The sequence below is a fragment of the Eriocheir sinensis genome, chromosome 42, assembly GCF_024679095.1.
Source record: "Eriocheir sinensis breed Jianghai 21 chromosome 42, ASM2467909v1, whole genome shotgun sequence".
Classification (NCBI taxonomy): Eukaryota; Metazoa; Arthropoda; class Malacostraca; order Decapoda; family Varunidae; genus Eriocheir; species Eriocheir sinensis.
This window is the reverse complement of record NC_066550.1, coordinates 11,474,310-11,497,947: the sequence shown is the minus strand read 5'-3', so window position 1 is coordinate 11,497,947 and position 23,638 is coordinate 11,474,310. Positions and strand designations below refer to the sequence as shown.

General features: G+C 37.2%; 1 long non-coding RNA gene across 5 annotated transcripts in view; it reads right to left on the bottom strand.

The window, feature by feature from the left end:
* Positions 1–23,638, bottom strand: part of LOC127010012 (uncharacterized) — a 129,961-nt gene that overhangs the window by 50,459 nt on the left and 55,864 nt on the right. For all 5 annotated transcript variants that reach the window (XR_007762780.1, XR_007762779.1, XR_007762777.1 and 2 more), the window contains one exon: positions 11,965–12,090. This is a non-coding gene — a long non-coding RNA (uncharacterized LOC127010012). The remainder of the gene's footprint in view (positions 1–11,964; positions 12,091–23,638) is intronic.

Below are 23,638 nucleotides of genomic sequence, written 5' to 3'. Positions count from 1 at the left end.
ATTCCTCTCAAAATCTGCACAAAAACACACACACGCACACACACACACACACACACACACACACACACACACACACACACACACACACACACACACACACACACACAGTTAATTGTTCCACCTCCGGCCCTCGCCTCTAATCACCTTTTAACACTATTTCCCTCGCATTGAACAAGTTTTTAAATAGGAACCTTAATTTTAATGGCGCCCTTCTTAATTAAGGTTGGCTCCACGAAGTTAACGAATTAATATAAAAAATGCGGTACGTGTTGTTCTTGTTGTTCAATTATATAAAACCCCAAGAAAAATCGCGCACTTTGTCAGAGTTAATGAATTTTTTGCGTCGTTATCAAAGCGGTGTTAATAGCGGGTTGAATATCATAGTTACCAACACGCTAATTTTGTGTACTGTATGCTCGGGCCAATGTGTAAAAGATATAATAAAAGAAGTAAATGATAACAGATATGAAATGCGTATTGAAAGAAGGAATATATAAGGAAAAAAATCAATATTCCCTTAATTTTGTATACTGTATGTTTGGCTTGGAGCTTTAATAATAAATGTAAAATATGTATTGAAAGAAAGAATATAAAAAGAAGGAAAGGATTATAATTATCGACATATTAATTTTCTGTACCGTATGTTTTGGGTCAATGTGTAATAGATATAATAACAAAAGTAAGTAATAAAAGATGTAAAATACGTATTGAGAAAAGAATGTATAAAAAAAGAAAGGATTATAACCATCAGCATATTAATTTTATGTACTGTGTGTTCGGGTTGTATTAAAGAAGGGATATATAAGAAAGAAAGCAACCAGGCCAAATAAACGACCCAGGAAGAAAACGGGGAGCGGGGGTGAAAATATACGAGGGTGACGAAAGAAAATGATGTCCAGGAATTTTTTTTAAGGGTGACTTGTGAAAATTTGGGTTCCGTTTAATTTGTATATTGTATGTTCGTCTTGATGTTATAATAATAGCAAGCAAGTGGAGCGGGAAAACAAGGCCAAATAAACGACCCAGGAAGAAAACGGGAAGTGGGAGTGAAAATATACGAGGATGAGGAAAGAAAATGATCCCCAGGAAAATTTTGCGTGGGTGACTTGTGAAAATTTGGGTTATGGTTTAATTTGTATCCTGTATGTTCGACTTGATGTTGTAATAATAAAAGTAAATACGAATTGAAAGAAAGAACATATAGAGAAAGAAGGATTATATTTATCAGCTTGCTAATTTTGTGTAGTGTGTGTTCAGTATAAGAAAAAAAGCAAGTGGAGAGGGAAAACCAGGCCAAAATAAACGACCCAGGAAGAAAACGGGAAGCGGGGGTGAAAATATAGGAGGGTGACGAAAGAAAATGATGCCCAGGAAATTTTTGTGTGGGTGACTTGTGAAATTTTGGGTTATGTTTTAATTTGTATACTGTATGTTTGTCTTGAATTGAAAAAAAGAATATATATAGAGAGAAACGATTATAATTATCAGTATACTAATTTTGTGTAGTATGTGTTCGGCTTGATGCTTTAATATCTACAGAAAGAAAATATATTGAGTATGTAAAGGGTTTCGTATTTTTAGTATTTACGGCAAAAAAAAAAAAAGTGTTAAAGTATTAGCTAATGTATTTTAGTATTTCAGCAGCAAGAAATAAATAAAATGAGAACAGATAAAAAATAAATAAAAATGAAGAAAATAACAGTAATAATATATATCACATCCTCGTAACATGTCGCTCAACTAATAATTAACAAAAAAAAAAAATGAACTTAATCCCCTTGAACTTGAGCCTGACAGGAAAAAAACGCGAATTACACCAAACATTCCCCCTCGATGCTCACTACAGTATCACAACACAATTAACACGGAAATTACATATGCAAAAGTCACACCTAATTATTGTTGTATTATTAATGAAAACGGGGACGGGTGATGTTGCTCTTATTGTATAGAAAGGATTGTTTGTGTTTTGAATGACTCTCTCTCTCTCTCTCTCTCTCTCTCTCTCTCTCTCTCTCTCTCTCTCTCTCTCTCTCTCTCTCTCTCTCTCTCTCTCTCTCTCTCTCTCTCTCTCTCTCTCTCTCTCTCTCTCTCTCTCATCCTAGGTCTAGTTTTCTCGTCTTTTTTCCATCTTTTCCTATTTCTTTTTCCTCTTTTCTCTCTCACGTATAGTTTTTTTCGTCATTTTTTTCACTTTTCCTATTCCTCTCTCTCTCTCTCTCTCTCTCTCTCTCTCTCTCTCTCTCTCTCTCTCTCTCTCTCTCTCTCTCTCTCTCTCTCTCTCTCTCTCTCTCTCTTGACATCATAATAAGTCTAATAGTTATGTTTTTTTCTCTCTTATTTCTTGCCTTTCCTTTACCTGGTGTGTGTGTGTGTGTGTGTGTGTGTGTGTGTGTGTGTGTGTGTGTGTGTGTGTGTGTGACAGCTCGTGTTTGCCTAGCCTGCCCCACACTCACCCACACCTGTCTACACACCTGACTTGTTTTAATCATACACCCCCTCTGTTTGATGTAGAAATGACAGGTTACTCTCATGTCAGCGAACTTGATTGTAGGATGTAGAGACAGACAGACAGGCAGACAGACAGACACAGACAGGTAAATACAGGTGAACAAGACAGGTGGATAAAACAGGTAAGGAAATATAGGGTGAAGAAAGGGAGGTGATAAATTAGGAAGAGGAGGAGAAAATTTAGATGAAAGGGAAGACAGAAAGGGAAGAGAGAAAGGGAAGGGAGAAAGGGAAGGGAGAAAGGGAAGGGAGAAAGGGAAGGGAGAAAGTCTTGTAAATGAAAAGGAAGGAGATACTGGAAAAAAAGAGAAATGGAAAAAAAACATGAAAAAGGGAAGATTGAAAACGAAGAGACAGACAGATAGATAGACAGACATAGATAGATAGATATACAAGGTGATAGACACACACACACACACACACACACACACACACACACACACACACACACACACACACACACACACACACACAGGTAAATTTCGCGAGTCACGCAACCTACGTCACGCACCTTTACTTTCCTTCCTTTTCTTTTTTTCTGCCTTTTCTTCCCTATTTTCTTTTTTTCTTCTTTTACTTCCTATTCAATCACAGTTCATCAATTTCTTTTGGTGCCTTTTCACTCTTTTTTTCTTTTTTCTTCCTTAATTTTTTTTCTTTTTCCGTCTTCCTTTTTTTTTCTTTTCACTTAACTTTCACTTTCCTTACTTCCTTTTAATTGAATTTTGACGTTTATTTTTTTCCTTTTTTTCCTTGTCTTACTTTTTCTTTTTTCCTTCCTTCCTTTACTTCACTTTTTATTGTTTGTTTTCCTATTCTCCTCTCTTCTATATCATTTCCTTTTCATTCTTCCCTTTCTATTTCTTTTCCTCTTCTCTCCTTATTTTCCATCTATCTCATTCCCTTCCTCTCCTCATTTATCTCAATCTATCCTCCTTCTCTTTCTAACTTAACAACTTCATATTTTCTTATCCCTTCCATTTTCTCCTTTTCTCCTCTTCCTTTCCTCCCTTTTCATCCCTTTCTCTCCTCTTCCTCTTTATAATCTAACAATTCTTTTTCTTTTACCATCTCCCCCTTTTTCTCATCTATTCCCCCTTTTCTCTTCTTTTCTCCTCTCTTTCTCCTCTTCCTCTTCTCCCTTTCATCTCAATCTCCTATCCTCCTCCTCCCCTTTCAAATCTAACACCCCCTATGTTTAACTCCACATTATACCATTTTTCTCTTCTTTTTCTACTCTTCTCTCTTTTTCTTTTCTTTTTCTCCTTCCTTTCTCCTCTTCCTCTTCTCCCTTTCATCTCAATCTTTCCTCCTCCTCCCCTTTCTAATCTAACACCCACTTATTTTTTTGCCCCTTCCCTTTTTTCTCCTTTTTTTCCCTTCCCTTTACCCATCACTGAAACCTCATCTCCTACCTTCCAATCTACCTTAACCCTTTTTCCCCCTTCTCATTTTCTCCCCTCCCTTAATACCCTCCCTTCCCTCCCTCCCTCCATCTCTTTCTCTATACCAATCTTATATACTCCCTCCCCCTCTCTCTCTCTCTCCCTCGTCCCTTCCCCTTCCCTCCCTCCCTCCCTTTCCCACTTTCATCTTGTTCCCTTCCTTAATTTCCCTTCCCTCCCCTTCCCCTTCCCTCCCTTCCCCTCCCTTTCATCTACTCAAACCAATCTCACTGTACAACTAAATTCCCCTCTCTTATTTCCCCTTCTGTCCTCTTCCTCCCTTTCTCTTCCCTTTCTTCTTCTCTTCTTCCTCTTTCTGTTTCCTCTTTCTCTTCATCCTTTTTTTTCTTTCTTGTTTTCTTCTTTACATTTTTTCTTGTCTTTTTACTTATTTATTTTCTTTCTCTTCCATATTTTTTTCTTCTTTCCTTTCCTCTTCCTCCCTTTGTTTCCCCTTTTTATCACTTTATTATATACGTATTTTTTGCTCATCCCAATCTTCCCCCACCTCCTCTTTCCCCCTCCTCCTCCTCCTCCTCCTCCTCCTCTTCCACCTCCTCCTCCTCCTCCTCCTCCTCATCCCTCATATCATTTTCACTCTAAATCTCTCTCTTGGCTTCTCAAATCTTTAATCCTCCTCATTATCTTCCTCCTCCTCCTCCTCCTCCTCCTGTAGTAATCTTCCTCAACTAATGGGGGGGGGGAGAGGTGGTGACATTAATTCAAGTTTATGATCCTGAACAGGTACGAAAGAGATAATAGAAGAGAGATAAGGAGAAGAGATAATGGGTGACGCCCCTCCTCTTCCTCTCTTCTTTTTTTCTCCTCTTTTATTCTCCTCTTCCTCTCCTCTTTTTTTTCCTCTTCCTCTCCTCTTTTTTCTCCTCTTCCATTTTTTCTTTTTTTTTTCTTCCTTTCATCTCTCGTAACTTCATTTTCTTTTTCTCCTCTCCGTTTCCTCTCTCTCTCCCTTCCTTTTTTTCCCTATCTCTATGCCTCCCTTATTTCTCCCTTTCTCCTCGTGTTTTTCTCTCTGTATTTTCCCTCCCTTCTCTCCCTTTTCCGTTCCCTCCGTACATCCCTTTCTCCCTTCCTTCTTTTCTCCTTTCCTCTCTTATCCTCCCTCTTACTTTTCCTCCTGCTCTCTCTCTCTCTCTCTCTCTCTCTCTCTCTCTCTCTCTCTCTCTCTCTCTCTCTCTCTCTCTCTCTCTCTCTCTCTCTCTCTCTCTCTCTCTCTCTCTCTCTCTCTCGTCTGTTATGCCAGCCCTTAATTATGATGTAAGGTAAGTCTCTCATCACCTGTCCTCCTTACCTGTCGCCTTCCCGCTAATGAGATTACAGGTAGTGAAGAAAAAAAACACCTGCTTACACATCCCGGCCCGCCGCCTACCTGTGTTACGCTAATTAAATGACGAAGCTATGAATCCGGGAACAGGTACGAGGGAAAAATGCTAATAAATAGATAAGCAGGTAAACTTTGAAGGTAATTAACTTTCACTCTCTCTCTCTCTCTCTCTCTCTCTCTCTCTCTCTCTCTCTCTCTCTCTCTCTCTCTCTCTCTCTCTCTCTCTCTCTCTCTCTCTCTCTCTCTCTCTCTCTCTATCATTCTCTCTTTGCGTTATGGCTATTCTTTATTCATTTTCTGCCTTGCTTTTCCTTTCTTTATTTTCCTTAACTTTATCTCTTTCTCCTTTTCTTTTCTTTCCTTTTCTTCATCTCTCTCTCTCTCTCTCTCTCTCTCTCTCTCTCTCTCTCTCTCTCTCTCTCTCTCTCTCTCTCTCTCTCTCTCTCTCTCTCTCTCTCATTCTTTTTCCGTTATTCACATTTTTATTCATTTTTTGCCTTCCTTTTCCTTTCTTTATTTTCCTTAACTTTCTTTCTCCTTTCATTCCTTTCTTTACCTATATCTTTTTTTTCTTTGTCTTCCTCTACTTTCCTTCGTCCTTTATTTCCTTCCTTCCTTTTCCTTCATCTTTTCTTCATATTTAGTAGTCTTTTTCTTTCTCCCATTTCTGTTTTTTCATTATTGCGCATTCATTCAGACTTCCTTTTTTTCCTTCTTTCATTTTCCTTTCCTTCATTGAGATCTTCCCGTTTCTCCTTTCTTCCCTTTTTCTTTCCTTTCTCTCTTTCTCTTCTTCCCATACATTCGTTCAGCTTCTTTTTTCCCCTTTCAGTCTACTTTCTTTCTTTCTCTCCTTTCTCTTTTCCATGTTCCTTTTCTTTCCTCCCATCTTCCATCTCACTTCCCTCCTCCCCTTTTCCTTTATTCCTCCTAACTCCCTTCCTCTCCTCTCCGCATCTCCTCTCTTCCTTCATTCCATCTTCATTCCACATCTTCATCCCCCACTTTCGTTCTTATATCCATCTTAATTCTCCTCCTCCTCTTCCTCTTCTTCCCCCTCCTCCTCTTTCTCTTCCTCTTTCCTTCCTTTACTCTTTCTCTCCTCCTGAGTTCTCTTCTGTTTTCTCTTCTTTCCTTCTTTTACCTCTCTCTCTCTCTCTCTCTCTCTCTCTCTCTCTCTCTCTCTCTCTCTCTCTCTCTCTCTCTCTCTCTCTCTCTCTCTCTCTCTCTCTCTCTCTCTCTCTCTCTCTCTCTCTCTCCTTCCCTTCTTCCTATATGTTCTATTCTCTCTCTTCCCTTCCCTTCTACCTTTCCTCTGTTCTATCTCTTCCTTTCCTTCAACCTCTTCTCTGTTCTCTGTTCTCTCCTCCCTTCCCTTCCCTTCTCTTCCCTTTCCTTCTCTTCCCTTTCCTTCCCTTGCCTACCCTTTCCATTCTATTCCTTTCCGTTTCCCTCTCTTCCCTTCCCTTACCTTCCCTCCTCTCCCCTCCCTTCCATTTCATTCCATTCCCTTCCCTTCCCTTCCAGTTCCTCCCCTTCCTTTCCCTTCCCTTCCCTTCCCTCCCTTCCTCTCATCTACATCCTCTTACCGACATAAAAACTAACTCACAATTAATTTTCAACCATTTCTTCGGCAAAAAATAATCCAACATGATTATTACCTGTCCATAAGCCCAGGTAGACGTTGATTATGTATAGACGATAGAAGTTTATTACGTGTACTTATATATTTTTTTTTTATTAATATAGACGCTTGTATAAAGTAGTTGGAGTAAAGTGTAAAGTAACTAAGGAAGGAAGGAAGGAAGGAAGGAAGAAAGAGAGAACGAAAGAAAGAAAGAAAGAAAGAAAGAAAGAAGGAAAGAAAAAAAGAAAGAAAGAAAGGAAGGAAGGAAGGAAATGTAGTGTAAAAAAGTGTCAAGTAAGTGAATAATAAGTGTTAAGTAGTATAGAGTGTAAAGTAAGTTATAAGTAAATGTAAAGTAGTACAAAGCAGTATAAAGTAAGTGTAAAGTAAGTGTAAAGTGTAAAGTCATTACTTATTCACTTAATGTACTTTACCATTTATTCTCTTTATCTACCATTTTCATTACTTATTCGCGTTTATCTACTTTTTCATTACTTATTCACTTATATTAATTATCCACATTATCTACTTTTTCATTACTTATTCACTTTATCTACTTTTCCATTACTTATTCAATTTTATCTACTTTTTCATTACTTATTCAATTTGTCTACTTTTTATCACTTATTCCGTTTATCTACTTTTTCATTACTTAATCACTTTTATCAATTATCCATTTTACCTTCTTTTTAATTACTTATTCACGTTTGTCTACTTTTTCATTACCTATTCACTTCATCTACTTTTTATCACTTACGCACTTTACTTACTTAGTATTACGCATTCCCCTTTATCTACTTTTATTTCCTCTTCCCCTTTATCTACTTTCCTTATTACGTTTTCCCCTTCATCTACTTTCCGCGATTGCATCAAATTCACCTGAGATTGAAATTACCTGCGCGCGTGACAGCCTGAACGGAATTGATGGATTGATATTATTTTTATCAGCCTCACTTAAAAGATTAAACGCGTGTGTGCTTTTGCAGGGTTTTAATATAGCTGAAAGGGACGCGTCTGCACTCTGCGATCAGATTTGCTTTTTTTTGCTCCAATTTCTGTATTTTGTATTTGTACGATTTTAGTTGTTTTTTTTTCATTGGAGCTTACTGATTCATTATTCATTTTTTTGTTTTTGTTTTTGTTTCGTGTGTATTTAGTATTTTGCGATCAGTTTTATTTTATTTTATTTATTATTTTTTTTTTGCTGCAATTTCTGTATTTTGTATTTGAACGATTTAAGTGGTTTTTCATTATTCATTTTCTTCTTTTTTCGTGTGTATTTAGTATTTTGCGAACAGTTTTCTATTTTTCCTAATCTTTATTTGTTTTTGTTTTATTTTGCTCCAATTTCTGTATTTTGTATTTGTACGATTTAAGTTTTTTTTTTTCACTGGAACTTACTGATTCATTATTCATTTTCTTTTTTTCGTGTGTATGTAGTATTTTGTGATCAGTTTTTCATTTTTTTCTGTATTTTTTGTTTGTTTTTGCATTTTTGTTGTTTTGCTCCAATTTATGTATTTTGTATTTGCACGATTTATGTTTTTTTTCTTTTACTGTAACTTACCACAATACAATAATAACCAAAATACGTGTTCAGATTATAAAAAAAAATCCTTCGAAAAAAATAAATGTAATATGCCTGAAATACAACACAATCACATACAACACAAATAACATAAAACGAAATAAAATAAGACCCCAAAAAATTGATTCTTACCTTTAATTAAGTATACCTGTAATAAAATAACAACAACAAAAAAACACTAAAATAGAAATACAAGGATCCGAAATAAAACAATCACAAACAACACAAATAACATATAAAACGAAATAAAATAAGACCCCAAAAAATAGATTCTTACCTTTAATTAAGTATACCTGTAATAAAATAACAACAAAAAAACACTAAAACAGAAATACAAGGATCCAAAATAAAACACTGGAAAAAAACAAAGAAAGAAAAACAAAAGAAAAACGAAAACCATACGCTCAGGTGACAAAAAAAATATCTATATAATAAAATAAATAACAATACCGGTAATAAAAAAAACAATAAAACATAAAAGACTTAAAATAAAACAAAATAAAACTAGATAAACAGGCTAAATTAACACACACACACACACACACACACACACACACACACACACACACACACACACACACACACACACACACACAGGTAAGCCCAGGTAATCCAGTTGAGGTGAGTTACATGGACGTCACTTCAACGCCCATCACCTCACGCCCCATCCATCTTGCCTGACACTCCCCTTCAGAGGCATATACTCCCCTTCCCTCCCCTCCCCTTCCCTCCTCCTCCCCTTCCTTCCTCTCCCCTGACACCCCTTCCCTCCTACTCCCCTTACTTCCTTTCCCCTTCCCTCCCCTCCCCTTCCTTCCTCTCACCTTCCTTCCTCTCCCCTTCCCACCTCCTCCCCTTCCATCCTCTCCCCTTCCCTCCTCCCCCCCTTCCTTCCTCTCCCCTGACACCCCTTCCCTCCTACTCCCCTTCTTCCTCCCTTCCTCCCTCCCCTTACACCCCTTCCCTCTTCCTCCCATTCCTTCCTCTCCCCTGACACCCCCTTCCTTCCTCTCCCCAGACACCCCTATCCTCCTACTCCCCTTACTTCCTCTCCCCTTCCCCTCCCACTCCTCATATCTACATTCTCTTCCTCTTCTTCTTTCGTTCATATTTTACTTTCCCTTCATATGCATTCCTCTTCTCTCCTTCCTGCCTCTCCTTCCTCTCCCTTCTCTTCCCTCCCCCTTCCCCTCCCACTAATAATATCCACATTCCCCTCCTCTTTTCCTTTCGTTTATATTTTACTTTTACTTTCATATGCATTCCTCTTCTCTCCCTTCCCTTCCCTTCTTTCCCTTCACTTCGTTTCCCTTCCCTTCCTTTAGTATGAATATTTCCTTCCTTTTCGTTTTTTATTCTCCTTTCCTTCGTCTCCCATTCATTTTCAATTCTCTTTTTCTTTCTTCCTCTTCTTCCCCTTCCCTTCACTTCGTTTCCCTTCCCTTCTCCCATTCGCTTTCCTTCCTTTAACATGAGTATTTTATTCCTCTTCGTTTTTTTATTCTCCTTCCCTTCCACTCCCATTCATTTTCAATTCACTTTTTCTTTCTTCCTCTCACTCCCCTTCCCTTCCCTTCCATTCCCTTCCCTTCCCCTCATTCTCTTTCATTTTACTCTACTCTCCTTTCCCTTCCTTTCATTTTCTGCCCTCTCTATGCATTCCCTTTCCCTCCCTTCCCTTTCATTTTTCTTCTCTTCCCTTCCCTATCCTCTTCATTTCCCTCTCCTCCTTTCCTCTAAAATGAGTATTCCCTTCTTTCCTTTTAACTCCCTTTTCTTACCCATCTCTTTGCCTTCCTGTTCTCTACCTTCTCCTTTCCTCCCTTATCTTACCTTACAATCCCTTTCCTTACCTTCCCTCTATCCCCCTCTTCCTCCCATTCCTTCCCTTCCCATCTCTTTACCTTTCATTCCTCTACCTTCTACTTTCCTCCCTTATCTTACCTTACAATCCCTTTCCTTACCTTCCCGCTTCCTTCTCCTCCTCCCCTTCCTTCCCTCCCCATCTCTTTACCTTTCATTCCTCTACCTTCTACTTTCCTCCATTATCTTACCTTACAATCCCTTTCCTTACCTTCCCTCTTCCTCCTCCTCCCCTTCCTTCCCTCACATTCCCTTTCCTTCCTCTCCCTCACCTTCCCTTTCCTCTACCTTTCTTTACCTTTCTTCTCCTCCTCTTCCTTCCTTCCCTTCTCTTCCTTCTCTTTCACCTTCCCTTTCTTTACCATTCTTCTACTCCCCTCCATCCCTTTCCTTTCCTTCCCCTTACCTTACCTTCCTCTCCCTCCCCTTCCTCTTTCTCCCCATTAAGGTAACACGTCCATTATCACAAGCACGCACCTCCATTACCTGCCCATTAGCCACACTTCCCTTAATAGACTCGTTACCTGAAAATTTACCTTGCCTACTATATTTTGTTTGGTTAATTTTGTGTGTTTTTTTCTCTTTTTTTGTGTGTTCTCGTTTTCTCTCTCCGTTTCTTTCTCTCGCTCTCGCTCTCTCTCTCTCTCTCTCTCTCTCTCTCTCTCTCTCTCTCTCTCTCTCTCTCTCTAATGTTGGTCCTCACGAAAAAAGGTAAACGTAAACACAATATTTTCCCTTTTCCTTTCGCTTTTCTCGCTTCGTCGGAATTTATTTACTTTTCGTTTCTAATACAATTTTTATTTAGACTTTCAGAACAAATTAGGAGAAGAAAGAGTATGGTTTGTGTGTGTGTGCGTGTGTGTTTGTTTGTGTATGTGTTTGTGTCCTTTAAAAGTGTATGTGTGTGTTTGTGTGTATGTATCTTATGTGTATGTGTGTTTGTTTGTTTCCCGTTATCTGAGTCTTCTGTATCCTTTTAATCACTGTCTGTCTGTATCTCTATCTCTCTCTATATATGTGTCTGTTTATATGTCTAATTTCTCCTTTTATTCTCATTTGTTTTCTTTCTATTTCATCATCTCTTTACATTTTCTCCCAATCCTTAATTTTGTCTACTTTCTTCTCTTTCTTCCATATATTTCCCTCCTCAATATGCCTGTCAGTCTGTCTATCTATCTGCCTCTGTGTCTGTCAATCTACCTATGCTTAACTGTCTGTCTACCTGCATCTGTGTGTGTGTGTGTGTGTGTGTGTGTGTGTGTGTGTGTGTGTGTGTGTGTGTGTGTGTGTGTGTGTGTGTGTGTGTGTGTGTGTGTGTGTGTGTGTGTTCATATTTCACTCTTTCGATATCTGACAAACGGCTTTTCTCTGTTATTTCTCTCTTTTATTCTCTTTTCTTCCATTCCCTTCTTCTCTTCTCTTTTATCTTGTTATTTCTTTTATTTTGTTATCTGTCAATTTGCTCTTTATCTTTCCCCCTCTCCCGTTCCTCTTTTCTTCTTGCTTTTCCTATCAATACCACACACACACACACACACACACACACACACACACACACACACACCTGTGATTAATCATTTCTTACCTGTTGGTTCGTCCAGCTCGCCTTGTTGAATGTTTGAATATCTGGGACTCTTGTTTATTGAATGTTCTTGTTGCTTTTTCTTGTTGTTTGTTTGTTTGTTTGACCGTGAATGGCCGCGCCGGGAAACTGGAAAAGAAGGAGAGAGTGTGAGAGGTAAAGAATGGAGGTGATGAATAAGAAAAGTGGGATAAAATGGAAGAAAAAGATGACAAAGGAGAAGACGAAAAAGAAGAAGAAGAAGAAGAAGGAGAAGAAAAAGAAGAAGAAAAAGGAGAAGAAAAAGAATAAAAAGAACAAGAAGAACAGGAAGAACAAGAAGAAGAAAAATAAGAAGAACAAGAAAAACAAGAAGAAGGAGAAGACGAAGAAGAAGAACAAGAACAAGAAGAACAAGAACAAGAAGAAGTAGAACAAGAAGGACAAGAAGAAGAAGAAGAAAAAGAAGAAGGAGAAGATGAAGATAGTGTTTAGAAAGATTTGGTTAACATATAAAGAACTAAAGTAAAACGAAGCTAAAAAAATCAATCATTCTTGTTTTGTGTATTTAACGTAACCAAATTATACAAAAAAAAAATCTATCTAAAATCTATCCATAAATCTATCTATAGTCTAATCTAAAATCCTCTTTCTCTTCTTCTTCTTTTTTTTCTCGTTTTCCTCATCTTTATTTTTCTACTTCTACTTTTTTCTTTTTCTATTTCTGATTTCTTTTTCTTTTTTCTTGTTTTTTCTTCCTCCTCTTCCTAATCCATCACATTCATTGATTCTCCTTTCACTTTCACACACACACACACACACACACACACACACACACACACACACACACACACACACACACCTGTACATTCACACACCCTTTTACTTATGAAGGAATACAGACTCAATTAGACGGACCCTCACCTGGCCACTCCCTCACCTGGTTTTAACTTAATTAGCCGCCCCACCTGCAAGCCCTCCGCCTAATTAAATGTCACCTGTCCGCCATACCTTTCCGGATCATCCCCAGGTAAATACACGCATGCTAACAGAAGGGAATAGAGAGAGAAAGTGATAGAGAGATAGATAGATAGATAGATATAAATAGATAGAAAGAATATGAGAGTAAAAGAGAGTAAGAGAAAAATAACCAGTAAGAGTAATAGATAAAAACATAAAAATAGATAAACAACAAAGAAAAAGGAAAAGAAAAAGCGATAAAGTGAGAGAATGAAAAAATAAAGGGAAAGTTAGAGAGAGAAAGAGAAAAAGAAAGTAAGAGAGAGAGAGAGAGAGAGAGAGAGAGAGAGAGAGAGAGAGAGAGAGAGAGAGAGAGAGAAATATATACGCTTATGAAAGTAAGGGAGACTTCTTTGTTTTGTTGTTGTTGTTTTTCGTATTGTTTTGTTGTTGTTGTTGTTTTTGTTTGTTTTTCTTGATTTGGTATGAGATGAGTGCTGTTGTTGTTGTTGTTGTTGTTGTTCTCTTCTTATTCTTACTACTATTATTTTCTTTACCTTTCTTTCTTATTTTTCTTTCCTTCCTCTTCTACTCCTCTCTTTTTCTTTCTTTTCTTTCTTTCTTTATGTTTTCAATTTCAAGGTTTTTTTCTTTCCATATTTTCCTCTTTCCATTTTCTACTCTCACTTTCTATCCTTCCCCTCTCTCTCTCTCTCTCTCTCTCTCTCTCTCTCTCTCTCTCTCTCTAAGCTCTGTTAAAGGCCTTCAGTGTTCACCTGCCCGCCTTTCTACCTGTGTCCGTTCGTCTGTTTGTTCACCTGGATGTTTTTAAGTGAGTCCGGTCTTTGTATCAACCGTGTACTGTTCACGTCTGTTTGTGTGTGTGTGTGTGTGTGTGTGTGTGTGTGTGTGTGTGTGTGTGTGTGTGTGTGTGTGTGTGTGTGTGTGTGTGTGTGTGTGTGTGTGTGTGTGTGTGTGTGTGTGTGTGTGTGTGTGTGTGTGTGTGTGTGTGTGTGTGTGTGTGTGTGTGTGTGTGTGTGTGTGTGTGTGTGTGTGTGTGTGTGTCTATATCTGCATACCTGCCTTCCTACCTGGCTGTGTGTGTGTGTGTGTGTGTGTGTGTGTGTGTGTGTGTGTGTGTGTGTGTGTGTTTCCCTGTCAAATGTACAATCCAAGCTCTTCCTTCCTTCCTTCCTCCTCCTCCTCCTCCTCCTCCTCCTCCTCCTCCTCCTCCTCCTCCTCCTCGCTTTTGACATTTTCTTCATTTCTTCTGTGGACAAAAATATAAAGGAGAAAAATATGGCGCCTCGTTTCCCCCCCCCCCCTCTCTCTCTCTCTCTCTCTCTCTCTCTCTCTCTCTCTCTCTCTCTCTCTCTCTCTCTCTCTCTCTCTCTCTCTCTGACGTGAGGAAAGCCGGAGAGAGCAAGTGAGAGGCGATGTTACTAAATCTCCTCCTCCTCCTCCTCCTCTTCCTCCTCCTCCTCCTCCTCCCTCCTCCCTCCTCCTCCTCCTCCTTCTCCTCGGGCGACAGTAATCTAAAGGGAAGACAGTGTCCTTCCTCTCTCTCTCTCTCTCTCTCTCGCTCTCTCTCTCTCTCTCTCTCTCTCTCTCTCTCTCTCTCTCTCTCAATCTTTTTCTTCTTCTTTTTTCACTTCCTTTTTCTCCTCCTTTTCTCTCTTCTCTTCTTTTCTTTTGTTTTTTGTTATTTTCTTTAGTATTTTCCTTCTGTTACTTCTTTTCCACTTTTCCTTCCTTCCTTTTCTCTTCCTATTTTCCTCTACGTTAAGTTTTCATTCCCTTCAATCGCCTCTTCTCTTTCTCTTCCATCTTATCTATTCTCTCCAATTTTCTATGTTTCTCTTCTTCCTATTTTCTTTCTTCCTCTATTCTCTTCTCTTCTTCCCTCTTTAAACTCCTCACTCAATTTGAACCTTTTTCCTCTTCTTTTTTTCCTCTTTCTCTCGTTTCTTTACACACATTTTCATTTTCCTCTTTCGATTTTGTACCTACCTTTCTTCCTCTATTTTCCTCTTCTCTGTTTTCCCTTCCTCTTGTTTCCTCCTCCTTTCCTCTTAAGCCGAGACACTATCCCCCTCATTCAATCTGTATCTATTTTCCTCTCCCTCTTATTCCTCGTTCGTGTTGTTATTTCTTCTTTTCCTTCGTTTTCTTCTCTTCCTTTAGTTCTCTACATTACGCTCCTCTTCCTCTTTCTTCTATGTTTTTCTTCCTTCAATTCTGTACCTTTCTATTCTTCGTTTTCTTCAGTTCTCTTTTCTTCTCCCTTTCTTTCTTCCTTTTCCGCTGTGTTTTCTGTTTCTTTCCCCTCTCTGTTTCCCTTTCCACGCTCTCCCTTCTCTTCTTTCTTTCGCTCTCTCTCCCTCCATCCCCTTCCTTTACTTCTCTCCTCTCCTTTGCAATTGAACACCTCTGCTCTTTTTCCTCTTCTTCCTATTCCGTGTTCTATCCTTCCTTATTCGCTTTTTCCTCGTATTTTCCTTTCCCTTCGTTTCCCCATCCTTTCCTCTTTTTTTCGGTCCTTCCTCTCAGTTCTAATTTTCTACCTTTTTTAATTCTCTACCTACGCTCTTCTTCTTTCTAGTGACCTAATATGCTTCTTCTCCTCCTCCTCCTCCTCCTCCTCCTTCCCTTACTTTCCCTTCCATTTAATAATCTCTACTTTCTTTCTCTTCTTTCTTCTCCGTCGTCTCTCCTTCCTTGAATTATGTATCTTCCTCCTTTTCTTTCCCATCTTTCTAGTGTCCATTTCTCCTCCTCCTCCTCCTCCTCCTTCCTTTACTTTCTCTTCCATTTAATAATCTCTACTTTCTTTCTCTTCTTTCTTCTCCGTCGTCTCTCCTTTCTTGAATATTGTATCTTCCTTATTTTCTTTTCCATTTCATCCCTTTCTCTCTTTTTCCTCTTCCCTTCCCTTCGCTTCCTCAACCTTTCCCTTCGTTTCTTTCTTTCTTTTCATTCTTTTTGTGTTTTCTCTTCCTCTTACTTCCCTTCCTTCTTTCCCCTTCGTTTCTTTCTTCTTTTTCATTCTTTTGTGTTCTCTCTTCCTCTTCCGTCCTCCCTTCTATCCCTTTTCGTTTCTTCTCTTCTCTCCATTCACCTTCGTTATTCTTCTTTTTCCTTTTCTTTTTTTTCTTTTTTTTTGGTTTCGTCTCTTCAACTTATTGCTTCGTGCCATCAACCTTAAGTCCACCATTCAATTCTTCAGTAATCTACCTTCTTTCTTTTCCTGTGTCCTATTTTCCTCCTCCTCCTCCTTTCCCAGATCAGGCACTTTCCCTTCCATTCAGTTTGCATTTACGGGGCGACATTAAACGCAGGCATTCCCAGCTCCCAATGGCCGTCTTGAGGCTGCAACGACCTTAATAAACATAATAATAATAATAACAAGGGACGCGCCGATAGAAAACCTGAAAGGGGGAGCCGAGCGAGGAGGAAAAGTAGCCGAGAGGAGGAGCTTGGAAACGGCGTGGGACAAGAAACAGAAGACAACGGAAAAGTAAGAAAGAGAGAATTGAACACCATGAAGAATTGAAAAGGTACAGAATTGAGGAAAGAGGAAGAAGAGTACGTAAAGAACTGAATGAAGAGAAGAGAACGAAGGAAAGGGGAAAGGACAACACGAACGAGAGGAATAAGAGGAGGAAAAGGAAAAAGAAGAAAGAAAGAGAGAAGAGAACTGACCACCATGAAATGAAGAATTGAAAAGGTACGGAATTGAAGGAAGAGGAGGAAGAGAGAAGAGAACGAAGGAAAGGGGAAGGACAACACGAACAGCAGGAATAAGAGGAAGAGGAAGAGGAGAATAGATACAGATTGAAGGAGGGGGTTAGTGTCTCGGCTTAAGAGGAAAGGACGAGGAAACAAGAGGAAGGGAGAACTGTGAAGAGGAAAAAAAGAGGAAGAGAGGAAGTTACAAAATCGAAATAAAATGGAAATCTCTGTGTAAAAAGACGAGAGAAAGAGGGAAAAGAGAAAGAAGAGGAAGGTGCAAATTGTAGAAGAAAGGTAGAAGGAAAGGCTTTGGTAGAGAGGTAGGAAATTTTTGTGGTAGATGAAAACTTTAAAGAAAAGATTTGTAGTAGAAAAATGAAAAAATATTAATGTACAGCCTGAAGGAGTAGAGAAAAATAACCCAGTGGAAAATTTGGTACGAGAAGAAAAGTTGAATGAAAAGTTTTGACAGATGAAAACCTAAAGGAAAAGATTTGCAATAGAAAAATTTTAAAATAATATTAAGAGACAGCCTGAAGGAGTAGAGAAGCATAACCCAATGGAAAATTTTGTACTAGAAGAAAAGTTGAATGAAAAGTTTCGATAGATGAAAACCTAAAGGAAAAGATTTGCAATAGAAAAACAAAAAAAAATATTAGGAGACAGTCTGAAGGAGTAGAGAAGCATAACCCAATGGAAAATTTTGTACTAGAAGAAAAGTTGAATGAAAAGTTTTGACAGATGAAAACCGAAAGGAAAAGATTTGCAATAGAAAAACAAAAAAAAATATTAGGAGACAGCCTGAAGGAGTAGAGAAAAATAACCCAGTGGAAAATTTGGTACGAGAAGAAAAGTTGAATGAAAAGTTTCGATAGATGAAAACCTAAAGGAAAAGATCTGCAAAACTCTGATAAATATTTGTGAAAGATGAAGTTAAGACAAAAAAAAACCAGAAGAATTGCAAATAAGTAAAGAATAATGAGTATCAAAGAGAGAGGGATAGAGAAAAACGAAAAAGAGGAATAAAAAGAAATGGATAATAAAAACAAGAGAATAACAGAATACGAAGATAGCAAAAACAAAATAAGGTGATAAGCGGAGGAGCGAAAGAAGGTGGGAAGGAGAGAAAGACTAAAGAAAAGAGGAAAAGAAAAGATAGCATCGAAATTGAAAGACACAGGGGAATATGAGAAAGGGAAGAAAGAAAAAAATGAAGAAGCTGAAGAAAGGAACGAGACACAGAGAGGGAAAGAAAAACAGTAAAAACAAGGAATAAAGAAAAAAGACAATATTAAAATGGAAGCAGAAACAAGAGAATAAGAAAATGCGAAGCGAACAAAAAAACAAAAAAAAAGAGAATAAGAACCGAAGGGAATGAACGAAGGAAACTGGAAAGGAGAGAAAGAAAAAAATAAGAAAAAAGAAATAAAGAAAAAACAAGACAATATTGAAATGGAAGCAGAAACGAGGGAACAAGAGAATGCGAAGGAACATAAAAAAAAAGAAGAACCGGAGGGAATGAAGGAAGGAAAGTGAGAAGGAGAAAAAGAAAAACAATAAGAAAGAGGAATAAAGAAAAAACAAGACAATATTATAATGGAAACAGAAACAGAGGAATAAGATAAATGCAAAGAAGAGCAAAAAATAGAATATGAAGCGAAGAGAAGGAGAAAAAGAAAGTGGGAAGGAGAGAAAGAGAAAGAAAGACAATAAAAAGAGGAATAAAGAAAAAACAAAACAATATCAGAATAGGAAACAGAATCGGAGGAATAAGAGGAAAGGCGAAAACAGAAATAGAATAAGAAGCAGAGAAAGAAGAAGAAAGAAGACGAAAGAGTGAAAAGGAGCACTAAAAACAATGATAAAAAGAAGACTAAAGAAAAAACAAAACAATATCAAAACAGGAAACATAAGAAACAGGGGAATAAGAGAAAATGCGAAAATAGAATAAGAAGCAAAGAAAGAAGAAGAAAAAGAAGAAAAGAGAGCGAAAGGGAGAACTAAAAACAATATAGAAAAGAGGAATAAAGAAAAAAACAAAACAATATCAAAACAAGACACAGAAGAAACAGGGGGATAAGAGAATGCGATGAACCGGAGTGGAGGAAAACAGCGAAAAAATAAGAGAGAGAGAGAGAGAGAGAGAGAGAGAGAGAGAGAGAGAGAGAGAGAGAGAGAGAGAGAGAGAGAGAGAGAGAGAGAGAGAGAGAGAGAGAGAGAGAGAGAGAGAGAGAGAGAGAGAGAGAGAGAGAGAGAGAGAGAAAGTGGAATACGCAATAAAGGGACGAGAGGAAATTAATTCGGACGATATTGAAAGAGAAGAAAATTAATGAAAGAAAATAAAATATAAAAAATAATGGAAAGATGAAAGGAATAACAGAATAATAAGAAATAAAAAAAAGAGGCGATGATAACACCTGTAAACGGAGAGAGAGAGAGAGAGAGAGAGAGAGAGAGAGAGAGAGAGAGAGAGAGAGAGAGAGAGAGAGAGAGAGAGAGAGAGAGAGAGAGAGAGAGAGAGAGAGAGAGAGAGAGAGAGAAATAAAAGAAAAGAGAGAGATAATGAAATGCAAGAGGAGAGGAGAGGAGAGAAAATGGGAGAATAAAGATGCAAAGTGGAGAGAAAAATAAGCAAAGTGGAGAGACAAATAAGAAAAAAAGAAAGGAAATTAAAGAAAGAAAATGAGAGGGAGAGAGTAAGAGAGAGAGAGATAGATAGATAGATAGATAGATAGATACGTAGATAAAAAAACAAATAGAAAAAGATAGACGAAAAAGAAAGGAAATTAGAGAGAAAAAGAAGAGGAAAAAGAGTGGACGAAAAAAAGATAGACGAGGTAAGAAAAAAATGAAGGAAAATGAGAAAGATAAAATAGAGTAAAAACGGAAATTAAATGAGAGAGAGAGAGAGAGAGAGAGAGAGAGAGAGAGAGAGAGAGAGAGAGAGAGAGAGAGAGAGAGAGAGAGAGAGAGAGAGAGAGAGAGAGAGAGAGAGAGAGAGAGAGAGAGAGAGAGAGAGAGAGAGAGAGAGAGAGAGAGAGAGAGAGAAAAGAGAGAGAGAGAGAAAAAAGAAAAGAGAAAAAATGAAAAAAAGAAAAAGAAAAAAAAAAGAAAAAAAAGAAGAAGAAGATATCAAAAGAAAAAGAGGAAAGAATCTAGGAGGAGAAAGAGGAGGAGGAAGAGGAAGATGAAGAGAAATTGGAGGAGGTAAAAACGAAAATACGCGTAAGAGGAGGAGAAAGAGATAGAAAGAAAAGGAAGAGAAAAAAGGGAAAGTATAATGTCTGAGGAGAGGCCAAATGAAGTGAAAGAGGAGGAGAAAGAAAAGAGGGGAAAAGAAAGGAGAAAGAGGAAGAGAATAGAAACAGGAGGAAAAGAAAGAAGAAGAAGAGGAAGAAGATGACTAAGAAATACAAATGGAAGAATAAAAGAGGAGAAAGAGAAGAGAAAAGGTGAGGAGAACGAAGAGGAAGAGGAAACTTATAAGAAGATGGAAGAGGAACAAGTGATAAAGAGGAAGAAGAAGAGGAAGAAGATGACTAAGAACTACAAATGGAAGAATAAAGAAGAGGAAAAAGAGAAAAAGAGTGAGGAGAAAAGAGAGGAAGAGGAGACGTAAAAGAAGAGAAAAAAGGAACAAATGAAAGAGAGGAAGAAGAGGAAGAAGATGAGGAAGAAGAACAAATGGAAGCGTAAAGAAAAGGAGAAAGAGAAGAGAAACGATGAGAAGAAAAAAGAAAGAGGAAATAGAAGAGGAAGAAGTGAAAAAAGGAAGAAATTTGAAGAGAAAGAAGACAAAGAAAAACACGAGAAATACCAAATGAATGATGAAAGATGAGAAAGAGAGACAGAAAGAAGAGGAAAGAAAAAAAGAAAGAAAATGTGAAAGGCAGTAAAATAGGAACAGGTGAAAAAGAAAAGAAATTTGAGGAGGAAGATGAGAAAGAAGAAGACGAAGAAGAGCAAATGGAGGATGAAAGGAGAAAAAAAGAGGAAGGGAGGAGGAAGAAGAATAGAAAGAAGAAACAAGAACAAGTGAAAATAAAGAAGAAATTAGAGGAAGATGAAAGGGAGATGAAGGAATACAAATGAAGAATGAAAAAAAGTAGAAAGAAAAAGGAGGAAAAAAAGAGAAAGGAGGAGGCGAAAGAATAGAAGGAAGAAACATAAGAGGATAAGAAAACAAGAACAAGTGAAAATAAAGAAGAAATTAGAGGAAGAAGATGAGAGAAACGGAGATGAAGGAAAACAAATGAAGAATGAAAAATGGAGAAAGAAAAAGAGGAAGATGAGGAAGAATTGAGAACAAGAGGAAATGAAAGAGGATAAAACAGACGATCAAGAGAAAAAGAATAAATCAGAAAAAAAGACAAAAAAGAAGAGAAAGAGGAAGAGAGAAAGAAGAGGAAGGAAGAGGAAGATATAAAACGTAAGAGGCAATGAAGAGGAAGTTTTCTAAGAGGAGGGAAGGGAATGAGGAGATTTTAGCATGGAGGAGACATTGCTTCTTATAATTCAATACAAATGAGGTACTTGAAGAGGTGGCGATGGGAAGGGAAGGGAAGGGAAGGGAAGGGAAGGGAAGGGAAGGGACGGAAAGGAAAGGAAAGGAAAGGAAAGGAAAGGAAAGGAAAGGAAAGGAAAGGAAAGGAAGGGAAGGGAAGGGAAGGGAAGGGAAGGGAAGGGAAGGAAAGGAGAGGAAAGGAAGGGAAGGGAAAGGAGAGGAGAGGAAAGGAAAGGAAGGGAAGTGAAACGAAAGGAAGGGAAACGAAGGGAAGGGAAGGGAAAAGAAAGGAAGATATTGGAAGAAAGGAGGGGAAAGAAAGAAACGGAAGAAAGAATGTGAAAAGAAAGGAACGGAAAGGGAAGGAAACAAAGAAAAAGAAAGGATAGAAAAGGGAAAGGAAAAGGAAGAATAAAATAGTAGAATAGTATAATAGAGAGAAGAGTAAAGGAAGGGAAAGAAAGGGAGGGAAAGTAAAATGGTAAGAAGATAAAAAAAAAAAGAGAAAGGGGAATAGAAGGGAAAAACAAAAAATAGGAGATAGGAAGAGAATCGTAGGGAAGGAAAATCAGTATATAAAAGAGAAAAAGGAAGAGGAGGAAGGAAGGAAGGATTAAGGGAGGAGGGAAACAGATGGAGCGGATGAAATGGAGTTGAAGGAAAGAATGAAAGGGAGTGGAGAGGAAAAACGAAAGGAAGGGAATAAAGGAAACGAGAAGAAGCAATGAAGGGAAAAGAAAATAAAGAAAATGAAACTTGGAAATAATTGAAAAGCGAAAAGGAAATAAGGGAAAGTAAATGATAAGAGAAGAAAACAATGAAGAAAGTAAGAAAATAAAGAAAATGAAACTTGGAAATAATTGAAAAGAAACGAAAAGGAAATAAGAGAAAGTAAATAATAAAGGAAGAAAACAATGAAGAAAAAAGAAAATGGGAAATTAAATAAAACTTGGAAATAATTGAAAAGAAGCGAAAAGGAAACGAGAGAAAGTAAATAATAAAAGAAAACAATGAAGAAAGTAAGAAAATAAAGAAAATGAAATAAAACCTGGAAATAAATGAAAAGAAAAGAAAAGGAGATGAAAGAGAAAATAAATAAATAGAGGAATAATAGATAAATAAAAAATAGAAAATAGAAAGTAGAAAATAAATATAAACACAGGAAATAAAAAAAAACAGAAAGAGAAAAACGAAAGAAAAAGATGAAAATGAAAGAAACTGACTCAGGAAAAAGAAAAAAAGACAAACAAGAAAACAAGTAAAAAAATAAATGAGAAAATAATAATAATAATAAAAAGGAATAATAAAGATAAATGGAAAACAAAACAACAGAAAAAAGAAAACTAGAAAGAAAATAAAGAAAAACAAATGAAAATAAAGGAAAATCATGACTCAGGAAATTGAAGCGATTTTGTGATTTTTTTTCTTTTTATATTAATCGTAACTGTTATTATTATTTTTTTTCTTGCAATAATGAACGCTTTGGAAATACACCTTTAGAGCACTTCGCCTCTCTCTCTCTCTCTCATTTTAATTTACTTTTTACTTTATTTCATTTTCTTTATCATTTTTTTATTTCTCTTCTTTTTATTCCTCTTTTCTCTATTATTTCTCTTCTCATCTTCCTCTTCTTCCATAATTCTCTCACACACACACACACACACACACACACACACTTTGGATTTAAAAGCGTAATGGTACAAAAAAAAATACACCATTTAATCCTTCGTCTCTGAACCGATTCGAGCAAAAAAAATATAAAAAAAAAACATTATAAAAAACACCATTAAAAAAACAGAAAAAAACACCAAACAGTACTTAATCGGGTGACTTTCCGCGCACCTGCCAAACGGAATGAGCAGACCTAATTGCCTCCAAACACCTGGGCGAAAAAAAAGTGAAAGGGGAAAAGAAACTTGGGGAGAAAAACACCCGAGAAAAAAAAGGAACAGAATAGAAGAATAGTAGAAAAGATAGAATTGTAATAGAAGGGATAGAAAGGTAAAGAATGGGAGGGAAAGTAAAAGAGAAAAGGGGATGAAAAGAAAAGCAGAAAAGGGAAAACACAAAAAATGATAGACAGGATTGAAACATGAATAATAAAACATGAAAAGGAAACGAATAAAAAAAAGATGAAATAATTATGAAAAAAGGATGAAATAAGAGAAAAGAGGATGAAAAGAAAAGCGGAAAAGGGAAAAAATAAGAAGGATAAACAGGATTGAAACATGAATAGTAAAACATGAAAAGGAAACGAATAAAAAAAGATGAAATAATTATGAAAAAAGGATGAAATAAGAGAAAAGAGGATGAAAAGAAAAGCAGAAAAGGAAAAACACAAGAAAAAGGATAAACAGAATTGAAACATGAATAATAATAAAAAACACAAAAAGGAAACGAATAAAAAAACGGAAAAACACAAAAAAAAACATTAAGTAAAAAACATAAAAAAAGGTAAGAAATGAAAATAGGATAAGATAAAAGAACGAAAAAAACAAAGCA